This window comes from Symphalangus syndactylus, chromosome 17 (assembly GCF_028878055.3).
Source record: "Symphalangus syndactylus isolate Jambi chromosome 17, NHGRI_mSymSyn1-v2.1_pri, whole genome shotgun sequence".
NCBI lineage: Eukaryota > Metazoa > Chordata > Mammalia > Primates > Hylobatidae > Symphalangus > Symphalangus syndactylus.
In genome coordinates, this window is record NC_072439.2 from 97,253,010 (window position 1) to 97,264,633 (window position 11,624).

Below are 11,624 nucleotides of genomic sequence, written 5' to 3' on the forward strand. Positions count from 1 at the left end.
CTAAACAGAGCTCTCCTTCTGTTCCTCTGCTGAGGTTTGCTCCTGTAGGAAGTTATCTGGACCAAACAGCCCGAGCTGTTTGGTGTTTAGCTGCATTGGTGTTACATTTCCTGTGTATTGAGGGTTTGGCTGCCAAGAGGTGAATTGTAGATGGAATCTTTCATTCTGGTTTCATTCTGGAAGTAGCTATTGAGCTCAAGGCAAATCATATATTTAAAGAGATTTACATGATTTAAGGATAATCTGGCATTTATCTCTGCTCTCTTTTTGAAGACTTCATTATCATGGTTGCCTGACCCAACACATTTGGAGGAGGAGAGGGGACACTTTTATTGTACCCCATCACGTGGCTGAGTCATTTGGCTCTCCATTCACTGGAACAGATGACTATGGGCAACACCATTGGGTTTCTCACCAAGGACAGAATTCCAAAGCAACCATGGCTTCCATGGTTGGCTCACCCAGCCTGCCTGAGTCATCAGCTAGGTCCACAGAGTAGAGAAGTGGGTAGTGCCCCCGCCTAACATCTGGGAAAATTCCCAAAAGTTTTCACTTCATGACCACTGAGTCAGCAGCAACTCTTTTCTTGCCAAGAATAGCACATTGTTCTTTTCCTTTTCAGGTAATCCCTCCCCGGAAAGAGAAGATCACAGATTTTGTCGTATTAAATACATTGTAGAAATTCATGGTAGCAGGGGCAAGCTCATTTAAACAAAACAGAAAGTTTCAGAGAAAAAGCCAAGGACAAAGATTAATCATTTTCTGCTTAAGAAAAATGGCTTTGATTTGCAACCATGGAATGCTCCACTGTTTCTTCTCTTTAAAGACATCTACTGAAAGGATTCCTTAACCTTACCAAGTGGCGAAAATACTTTTCTGAGAAGATTCACAGGGCATAGGCCCCCCTAGGGTACACAGAGATTTCATTAGTCCCTAGATGTTTCCTGACCCTTTTAAAAACTGGTTAAATTCAGAGACTCTAGGCAATTACTTCTTTCAGAACCTATGAGGCAAAAACAAATGAAGAACGCAGGACATGCAGTGTAACAAACCTTGGAATGGTAAGTAGGAAATATGAGTTAGTTTTTTGGCTATGCTATGAATTTACCTTGTGCCTGCCAGAAATCACTCAGTCTTTTGTGACTGCAAATTTTCTGTAAGTGTTAACTGGTTTGGTTTATAAATTATTGCAAGAAGTAAGGGAGCAATGTCATGTATTATAATTTCATTGTGTCAATTTTGCCAAATTATCTTGCATTTTGTTATTCTATGAACTCATAATGGGATAAGGAGTATAGGCTTTGATTCAGAACATATGTGATGTTGCTATAAATGCTTCATGGAAAACCCTAAATATATTTTGAAGCCTACATAGTCAAAAGTCACCATTGGAAGACTTTTTTACTTTATTATTGTATTTATGCTCGTTAGCACTCATTCTTGTTTGAAACGTCTCAAATGTGTAATTTTATTATTTTATTTGACTGTTGTCTCCAGATTGGTCTGAGGACTCCACTTTCTTCACTGCCCATTCATCTTCATACTGCTCTCATATATTTTTTAAATTGGGATACGTAACGATCCTTAGTTTATAAATTCAACTCCACTTTGCCATACACAGTGTTAGGCTTGGGCAAACAATTAGAACTTGCCCTTCTTGGCCAGGCACGGTGGCTCCCGCCTCTGATCCCAGCACTTTGGGAGGCCGAGGCGGGCAGATCACGAGGTCAAGAGATGGAGACCATCCTGGCCAACATGGTGAAACCCCGTCTCTACTAAAAATACAAAAATTAGCTGGGCATGGTGGCGTGCGCCTGTAGTCCCAGCTATTTGGGAGGCTGAGGCAGGAGAATCACTTGAACCTGGGAGACGGAGGTTGCAGTGAGATTGCGCCGCTGCATTCCAGCCTGGTGACAGAGCAAGACTCCGTCTCAAAAAAAAAAAAAGAACTTGCCTTTCTTTTTTTTTTTTTTTTTTTTTTTTGCTCAAGGAACTCAGTCTGCAGTGGTTGCTCATTGTCTAGGATGAAGTCCAAATCCCTTGGGCCTTCACAATCCAGCCCGATCTGTTTTTCTCGTCTCCTTTTCTTTTTACATCCACTTGCTTTCCGCTGTGTTCTTCACACTAGTCACACTGCCCTTCTCAGGGTGTCAGAGCACCCTATATTCTGTCCCTTTTTCATGCCTTTACTAATCTATGTGAAATGCTATCCCTTATTCTTGCTCTTAAATTACCCCAGTTCAAAGGTCATCTCCTTCTCCGACTCCATGCAGGCCGAGTCAGTGTTCACCTTCACGGAGATCCTAAGGAACGGTTTGCATTCCTCTGTCTCATTGTATCATCATTCTCCAAAGTGTCCTCTGCTTTGGCCTCTTTGGGAGCAGGTGCATGTCTTCCTCCTCTTTCTCCCCTGACAGCATAACTTAATGAATACAGTGTCTGCCGTAAGAGGCCCTCGATACATGTTGGTTATGTAAATCAAAGAAAATGACCAAGGCGAGTCTCGATGATTTAGGTTTATTTGCCAAGGTTAAGGATGTGCTCAGGAAAGAACACAGATCCACAGGAAGAACTGTGGTCCATGCTTTTTCCAAAGAGGGTCTGGGGACCTCAATATTTAAAGGGAAAAAATGAATATTGGAGAAAGAGAACTTTTTTTTTTTACAAAGGGTGTGGGTGGATAAGAAGCAAGCAGTTGCATTCTTTTGAGTCTTTGATCAGCCATTTACATGTGAGAGGGTGGTAGAGGTACAGTCACTTATACATTCACTTATACATTCAACGAATCTGCATTTTTTACATAACATAAACATAGGGCAGAGGAAGCAATCAGATACGCCTTTGTCTCAGGTAAGCAGAGGGATGTCTTTGAGTTCTGTCCTTTGCCCCATACCTGCAAAGATAAGCTATCAATGTACATTGCCAGGGTGAGATTCGACAGAACTGTTTTAGAGTAAAGATCTGGGCGCCCACAGGAATTTCCCTGTGGGCAAACTGTGAGGGAGGTCTGTAGCTTTTTTATCTTATAGCTATCTATTTAGGAACAAAATGGGAGGCAGGTGTGCAAGACCCAGTTCCCAGCTGGACTTTTCCCCTTTGGCTTAGTGAGTTTAGGGTCCCAAGATTTATTTTCCTTTCACAGTTGAATCAGGGAATAAATGAATTAACTGTTCCTAAATTCGACCTCCCCAATAATGGTGCCCATAACAACATGAATTTCTTGGAAAGCAATCTGACTATATATCTTGTTCTGCATGGCTAAGGAAGGCATTAGCAGCTATAATGCTGGAAAGGAAATAATAGAAATAAGAAAGACTGCTGAGTCAATAGAGAATGCATTAAAAAGAGGAAATTGTCCTGTCACCAGTCAGAAATCTTTATTGAGGTCTGTTATGTGCCAGGTCCTTTTCTAGGTATTGTCTATTGCTTAGTTTATTGCATAAATAAACTACAGCAGGTACTGTATTTGCTCTTTTCATTTTAATTTAATTGTTTTTTGAGATGGAGTCTCGCTCTGTCGCCCAGGCCGGAGTACAGTGGCGTGATCTCAGCTCACCACAAACTCTGCCTTCTGGGTTCAAGAGATTCTCTTGCCTCAGCCTCCCAAACAGCTGGGATTATAGGCACACGCCACCATGCCCAGCTACTTTTTGTATTTTTAGTACAGATGGAGTTTCACCATGTTGGCCAGGCTGGTCTCGAACTCCTCACCTCAGGTGATCCACCCGCCTCGGCCTCCCAAAGTGCTGGGATTACAGGTATGAGCCACCATGCCTGGCCTCCTCTTTTCATTTTAGGTTCAGAAACTTTTCTTTGAAAAGTTCATTGTTAGGCCGGGTGCAGTGGCTCATGCCTGTAATCCTAGCACTTTGGGAGGCCAAGGCAGGTGGATCACCTGAGGTGAAGAGTTTGAGACCAGCCTGGCCAACATGGTGAAACCCTGTCTCTACTAAAGATACAAAAATTAGCCAGGCATGGTGGCAGGCACCTGTAATCCCAGCTACTCAGGAAGCTGAGGCAGGAGAATCCCTTGAACCTGGGAGGTGGAGGTTGCAGCAAGCTGAGATCATGCCATTGCACTCCAGCCTGGGTGACAAGAGTGAAACCCTGTCTCAAACAAAACAAAACAAAACAAAGTTTGTTATTAGATACACACATACACACATGCACACACACACACACACGCACACACACACACGTCCACCCCTCATTTCGTGTGTCTCTCCCAGCTCTGGCTCTGGGCTCCAGGAGAATGCTGTTGCTGTTTTCACAAAGGCATAGCTTCCTGTATCAGGTGCACCTGTGTTAGCAGGTGTTTTTATCAAGTGGTGCTCTAGATAGGACTCAAGACCTTCTTTGCTCTCCCGTGGCTGAGGCAGGAGGGGGGAATCCCTTAGTAGGAACCACAAGGCTCTCACAGGATAAACTGCTGTCTTGTTGGTTTCTCTCCCAAGGACTTCGCCAGACTTCATCAGAAGAAAGCAGTGCGAGAGGGGACTGCAGAGGAGAGCTGGGGCTGGGGAAACCAGCAGCAGGGGCCATGTGGGCAGGTGGTTTCTGTGTGAACCTCTGATCTGTGCAACATAAACAGGAAATGTTGAAGGCTTCTAGTGCTCTTTTTTGATGTCAACAACATTCTACGGGACAAAAGAGTTTGCCTCTCACTGTTTCTCATATATGGAGGTTTTCTAACTAGCATCCTGAATGGAATTGAATTAAAAATAAAACCAAAGTAAAAACTAGCTTTATCTCTAGATTTTAAATTTTTCATTCTTTTTTATGGTGGCACCTATACTGTTACCTTGTAGGTACCAACTAGAATGTTCTTTTTAACTGCCTGTCATTCATGATTTACCTACTTGGAAGCTTAACCCTGTCCAAGACTGGACCCTAGTCAACACAAATTTCATCTTAATTTTTTTATGAAGGTCTATCACACCCCTAATATTCTGACATTCTCAAATACGCTGCTCAGCTGTGCTTGTCAAAGGCAATTGTGTTTGCTACATTTCAGAAGAGAGTCCAGACAGAGTCCATTTGGCTCTGTGCTAGGAACGGCTGCAGTGCAAGACTGTGGAGCTCTATGGCTGACCACAGCTGAAACTCACTTTGATCTTGCTAGATGCCACCAAGTCGGAAAAAATTAACTAAGACTGCAGGGTCAAAGAGAACGCATAAAAGCATTAACTGCTTTTGTTTCATGTTTCCTCTCCCTCCATAGAGGGACAGAGAAATTAAGAAAATTGCCGGATGTGGTTGCTCATGCCTGTAATCCCAACACTTTGGGAGGCCAAGGTGGGTGGATCACCTGAAGTCAGGAGTTTGAGACCAGCCTGGCTAACATGGTGAAACCCCGTCTCTACTAAAAATAGAAAAATTAGCCAGGCATAGTGGCGCGCCCCTGTAATCCCAGCTACTTGGGAGGCTGAGGCTGGAGAATCGCTTGAATCCAGGAGGCAGAGGTTGCAGTGAGCCGAGATTATGCCACTGCCCTCCAGCCTTGGCAATAGAGTGAGACTCAGTCTAAAAAAAAAAAAAAAAAAATAGAAGTTAAGAAAATTTATACAGAGTGGGCAGGAACAAAATCTTCTGGTGAATCAAATCTGCAGGCTTATTAAATGTGACAGTATGCTTCTTGAAGGATTAGAAATAAAATACAATTAAGTCAGTGCTATAATAGCTCTAAGCAGAACCAAGCACAGTGTCTTTTCCTCCCCCTCACAAGTACTGAACTCTTCTTTCAATCTTTTCAGCTCTGGGACTAGGCCAAGCCCTTCCCTCCTGGGATAGTTGCTTTAGGAGCCAACCAAGCAAGCCCAGCCAGCTCTCAGGGAGTCGAATGGCCTTTCACACCCAAGGCCAGTCTGCTCACCAGGCCTCCCATCCCTGTCACCCTCGGGCCCCTGAACGTGCAGCCTCTTTCCCCACTGTCATCTTCCGGCCTCTCCGTGTAGCTTCTCCTCGGCCGCCCTGCCTGCTGGGCATGCCAGCCTCCATTCCTCACACACTGCTTATGTGCAGGGTGATACTCGGGATATTTGAGAACCCAAACGGTGTGAACAGGCCCCAACCAAGCAGGAAGGAAAATGGCTATCATGCAGGCATGGCTCCATGTCACTCAGAGAAGCCTCTGCTACCAGGTGTTACCCCTTTAGTTTTTGGGCTCACTGGGGAGTCCCAGGGGTGGTCACGAGATGGGGAACATTCTGGAGGCTCAAAAGAGTGGCCGTGCACAGAGTAGAACTGCTGTGTGTTGGTACACACCCGCCTGTCACATCAGCCAGTCTGAGACCCCAGATGCCTTCCCAGAATGTTGCCTGCAGTCCTCGCCTTAACAGAAGGCTGGGTTTTCTGTCCCAGGCAACTCACAAATAGTGGCCGGCAATTCCGTGCCATGGAGCACAGAGCTGGGCAGGAGTTAGGTTTCTGCTTGACTCCCAAGACGACTGCTGCTGTTACCATCATTCCCTCCATCCTGACCCATGGCCCAGGGTAAAAATTTCTTGAGGCTCATGTCAATGACATCCCCCTGTGTGCTCCTTCCAGTGGCTGCCATCTAGTAAGCTCTTGCTGGTCTCTAAATGGCATCAAGAACTTTGGTCCATATTTTTTCTCATTTAAGAAATATTTCTTAAGCATTCACTGTGCCAAACAACTTGCTGTATGTCCAGAGATGTATAAAACATGATTCTTGATGATTCTTGTCCTTAAAGGTAAGCTAGTATTTTCTGTTTTGTTTTTGTTTTTGTTTTTTTTTGAGATGGAGTCTTGCTCTGTCGCCCAGGCTGGAGTGCAATGGTGCAATCTCGGCTCACTACAACCTCTGCCTCCCGGGTTCCAGTGATTCTCCTGCCTCAGCCTCCTGAGTAGCTGGGATCACAGATTCATGCCACCATGCCCAGCTCATTTTTGTATTTTTAGTAGAGACGGGTTTTCACCATGTTGGCCAGGCTGGTCTCAAACTTCTGACCTCAGGTGATCTGCCCGTCTTGGCCTCCCAAAGTGCTGGGATTACAGGCGTGAGCCACCGCACCCAGCTGTAAGCTCATAGTTTAATAAATAAATATAAAACAAAGAATGGCCAGACTAGGTGGTAAATGCCTAAGTGGACATACAGTGTTTACAAACACAGAAACATGGACACGTGGAAATGATGATGTACTAGTTTCCTGTGGCTTAAAACAACAGAAATGTATTCTCCCACAGTTCTGGAGGCTAGACATCTGAAATCAAGGTGACAGCAGGGCCATCCTCCCTCTGAGACTCCAGGCAGAATCTTTTCCTGCCTTCTCCTAGCTTCCAGTGCTGGCCGGCGATCCTTGGCGTTCCCCGCTTTCCGCTGCATCACTCCAGTCTCTGCTGTCGTCCTGTGTTCTCCCCATGTGTTTCTGTCTTCACGTGGTATTCTCCTTTTCTTATGAGGATATTAGTCGTATTGTATTAGGGCCTACCCTAATGAGCTCATCTTAATTCAATATGCAAAGACCCTATTTCCAAATAAGGTCACATTTCCAGGTACTGGGAGTTAGGACTTCAACATATCTTTTTGGGGGACACAGTTCAACCCATAACAGTGGGATAGTCAGGAGAGCAGGGGAAGGACCAGAGAAGGCTGGCCAGACAGGCTTGGCGAGCTGGTAAACAGGAGTCAGCAGGGCAGGGAGAAGGGTGTTGTGTTGTCTGGAATGATGTATATAAACAGACTGGGGCCCGAGAGGGTGACACCTTTGGAAACTGCAAGGTGTTCAGTCTGACAGGCATAAAGGATCTATGCTCGGTAGTGGCAGAAGATAATCGTATGAGTTGACAGGAGCCAAGTCATGAATCTCATCGTCTCCCCACACAGGGGAGTGCCTGCATTCCTTTACTCCCCTTTTCTGGCTGACAGTGATCAGTCATCTCAAACCCCTACTTCCCCCTCACTTCCCACACGCAGTTGATCCCTCAGATCACCTGATTCTGCCTCCTAAAAATCTCCTAAATCAGGCCGGGTGTGGTGGCCCATGCCTGTAATCCCAGCGCTTTGGGAGGCTGAGGTGGGTGGATCACCTGAGGTTCGGAGTTCGAGACCAGCCTGGCCAACATGGTGAAACCCCATCTCTACTAAAAATACAAAAATTAGGCTCGGCGTGGTGGCTCACGCCTGTAATCCCAGCACTTTGGGAGGCTGAGGCGGGTGGAGCATGAGGTCAAGAGATCGAGACCATCCTGGCCAACATGGTGAAACTCCATCCCTACTAAAAAAAAAAAATGCAAAAATTAGCTGGGTGTGGTGGTGCACACCTATAGTCTCAGCTACTCTGGAAGCTGAGGCAGAAGAATCGCTTGAACCTGGGAGGCGGAGGTTGCAGTGAGCCAAGATCATGCCACTGCACTCCAGCCTGGCAACAGAGCGAGACTCTGTCTCATAAGAAAACAAACAAAAAAACCAACAACAAAAACAAAAATTAGCCTGGCCTGGTGGTGGGCGCCTGTAATCCCAGCTACTCCAGAGGCTGAGTTAGGGAGAATCTCTTGAACCTGGCGGTGGAGGTTGCAGTGAGCTGAGATCACACCTCAGTACTCCAGCCTGGGCGACAAGAGCAAAACTAAACACCATCTCAAAAAATAATAATAGTTCTCTTTGCCATCATTTCTCTTCCTGTGGAGCCGCTGCCATGAAGGTTGACCTGTGCAGTTTCAGCGGGTACGAGATCTACCCCGGACACAGGAGGCGCCACACCAGGACCGACGGGAGGGTTTTCCAGTTTCTTAATTCAAAATGCGAGTTGGCGTTCCTTTCCAAGAGGAATCCTCGGCAGATAAACTGGACTGTCCTCTACAGAAGGAAACACAAAAAGGGACAGTTGGAATAAATTCAAAAGAAAAGAACCCTCTGAGCAGTCAAATTCCAGAGGGCCATTACGGTGTATCTCTTGCTGCTATAATGGCCAAGAGGAATCAGAAACCTGAAGTTAGAAAGGCTCAAAGAGAACAAGCTATCAGGGCTGCTAAGGAAGCAAAAAATGGCTAAGCAAGCATCTAAAGAGACTGCAATGGCTGCTGCTAAGGCACCTACAAAGGCAGCACCTAAGCAAAAGATTGTGAAGCCTGTGAAAGTTTCAGCTCCCCGAGTTGGTGGAAAACACTAAACTGGCAGATTAGATTTTTAAATAAAGATTGGATTATAACTCTAATAATAATAATAAGAAGAAGAAGAAGAAGAAGAAAAAAATAAAAATCTCCTAAATCTACCTTCTCCTTTCTACTTCCACTTTCTAGTTCAGGCCCTCATCATGACACAGTGGAGCACTGGCCATCTCACAGGTCCTCCTGCTGTCAGGCCCATGCATCCTCTCTCCATTCTCCTCTGCTGCTAGAGCCATCACTCAGTGCTGCGGACGGTACCCCTCCCAGGGCAGGAGGTAGGTGGATCCCCATGGCGTCATGAATGACGCTGCTTTAGTCAGCTGCCTGAACTTTACCAGCCCCTTCCTCATCAGATCCTGGCATTCTCTATAGCCAACCTGAAGACAGAGCGTTTGCGTTCAGAGAACTCCAGCCTCGATTTGCTCTTTAGTGACTTTTTTCCTGCCGTGAATTAACAAGTTGGTATTTGGGTTTCATTTTTACTATGTAAGTTAAATTGTTTCCTAGAATTGAGTCCTTGAATCAAGTCACTTTCAGATTGTAATCTGAGCTCCATGTCATGGTTTACAAAGCTGTCAGTGATCTGAACTTTGGCCACCTGTTCTACTTCTCCTCTACAGGATCCCGGACCCTGGGTGCTACGGAATTGAGTTCCTACTTGGTGGCAGTCTTTCCTCTGCCTGGGATACTGCCTCCTCCCCCTTCTATTTCTTTTCTTTTCTTTCTTTCTTTTTTTTTTTTGAGACGGAGTCTCGCTTTGTCGCTAAGGCTGGAGTGCAATGGCGCGATCTCAGCTCACTGCAACCTCCACCTCCTGGGTTCAAGCGATTCTGCCTCAGCCTCCTGAGTAGCTGGGATTACAGGTGCACACCACCATGCCCGGCTAATTTTTTGTATTTTTAGTAGAGACGGGGTTTCACCATGTTGGCCAGGCTGGTCGCAAACTCCTGACCTCGTGATCTGCCCACATCAGCCTCCCAAAGTGCTGGGATTACAGGTGTCAGTCACCGTGCCCGGCCTTCCCCTTCTATTTTTGACTACCTCCAGCTTGTTTTTCCAAACGCAGCTCAGGATTTGCTCTGGAATGAAGCCTCCTCTACCTCTTCAGGGCAGCATCAGGTGGCCCTCCTCTGTTCCCCCAGAATCCCTCATTCTACCTTCCATTGCAGCCTCTCATCTTATTTGATCTCCACGTCTACATGGCCGGTTTTCTTGTTTCTCTTTCCCTCTAGACTCTGAGCAACTCCAGCAGACTCCAGTTCTCCCCAAAACACTGTACCTAAATCATTGTTCTATTGGCACATATTGGGAGTATCCTGTGCTTTTTTTTTTTCTTTTCTTTTGGCCTGATTTTCGACATTTTATTTTGCTTTCTCTTGATAGAATTGCTAGATTTCTATAGACTTCAGCTGTGGACTCTAAGGCACTCCTCTCCGAAGGCATAGTGTTAGTACTGCGATGGATACTGAGCCACGAACACTGAGTTGGGGATGGAGCAATCAGCAGGCAGCTGGGGGCGTTGCTGTGGATGAGCTGCTGAGGTTACACGTGGCGACTCTTAACGATGATCGTTTCTGGGTGGATCCCAGCTGTAAATGCTTGAGATAACTTGCTTGCAGTCACCTGTAATATTTGGTACAAATTAGGATTTGTACTTTATAGGTTTTATAATTAATATTTCAGAATTCAATGTATTATTTTGTGATTTTTGAGATCTTGATTAATAATAGCAGAATAGTAACAGCCCCAAGGGAAATAAACAACACCATCATTCATAAAATGTTGTGAATCTGTCATGAGCTAATTTGAGATACGGAGCCTAAGGTGTTTTTGGTTAAAAAAAATTTTTTTTTTTTTTTTTGAGACAGAGTCTCACTCTGTTGCCCAGGCTGGAGTACAGGGATGCAATCGTGGCTCGTTGCAGCCTCAAGTCCCCAGGCTCGAGAGATCCTCCTACCTCAGCCTCCTGAGTGCCTGGGACTATAGGCACACCCCACCATACCTGGCTCATTTTATTTTTTGTAGATACGGAGTCTCCTTATGTTGCCCAGGCTGGTCTCAAACGCCTGTCCTCAAGTGATTCAAAGTACTGGGATTACAGACGTGAGCCACCGCACCTGGCCTTAAAAATATTTTTAAACTTCCTTAAAATGCCAAAAAGATAGGAACAATGAAATACTCAAAAAAGGATTGATTTTTAAGCCCAGCTCCACGCTAATTTTTGGTAACTTCATTTCTCTGTACTAGAAGTGAGGAATACAAAGATGAATGAGACAGGGTTCCTGTCACCATCTAGTGGGAGAGACAGGCTGGCAAACCAACAGTTAATCAAGGAGGTAATTTAGGTAAATGATTTTGAGTTGACATATTGGATTTATCTTTGGAGGCAGTAATTCCAAGGATAAGAACTAACTGCCTTTCTGCCAGAGTGCACATGTGAGGGTCAGAGTTCTCAGGCATAAATCAAATAATGAGTCGAACCAGTCCTCAGAGGA

At 45.4% G+C, this 11,624-nt stretch overlaps 1 pseudogene; it reads left to right on the forward strand.

Moving 5' to 3' along the window:
* The first annotated feature begins 8,648 nt into the window (after positions 1-8,648).
* LOC134733241 (large ribosomal subunit protein eL24-like) lies at positions 8,649-9,170 on the forward strand (annotated as a pseudogene).
* Positions 9,171-11,624: the final 2,454 nt, after the last annotated feature.